This window comes from Gekko japonicus, unplaced genomic scaffold (genome assembly GCF_001447785.1).
Source record: "Gekko japonicus isolate JY-2015 unplaced genomic scaffold, Gekko_japonicus_V1.1 scaffold9, whole genome shotgun sequence".
NCBI classification, from domain to species: Eukaryota; Metazoa; Chordata; class Lepidosauria; order Squamata; family Gekkonidae; genus Gekko; species Gekko japonicus.
Genome location: NW_015168044.1, coordinates 3,565,522 through 3,565,759, shown reverse-complemented (window position 1 = coordinate 3,565,759; position 238 = coordinate 3,565,522). Strand labels below are relative to the sequence as shown.

Below are 238 nucleotides of genomic sequence, written 5' to 3'. Positions count from 1 at the left end.
CCCGGAGGAGCTGTTGTGCTGGGGGGCGGGGGGCTCAGGCTGGCCCGGCTGAAGAGCGGCGCCGCCACACACACACCCCCCGCGCCTCGCCCCGATCTTCCTCCCCGACTCCCTCCCTGGAGGGGGGGCACCAAAGCGCAGTGCTTGCTGCCCGTGGAGACCGCGTGTGTGCGTGTGCGTGTTTGTGATTCTGGGCTGCTTCGAGGAGGCCCTCTGCCTCGCCCTAAACCGACCCGAG

At 70.6% G+C, this 238-nt stretch overlaps 1 protein-coding gene across 1 annotated transcript in view; it reads left to right on the top strand.

Moving 5' to 3' along the window:
- The window catches only part of EGR3 (early growth response 3), a 7,912-nt gene that overhangs the window by 3,955 nt on the left and 3,719 nt on the right, over positions 1-238 (top strand). The window lies entirely within an intron of this gene.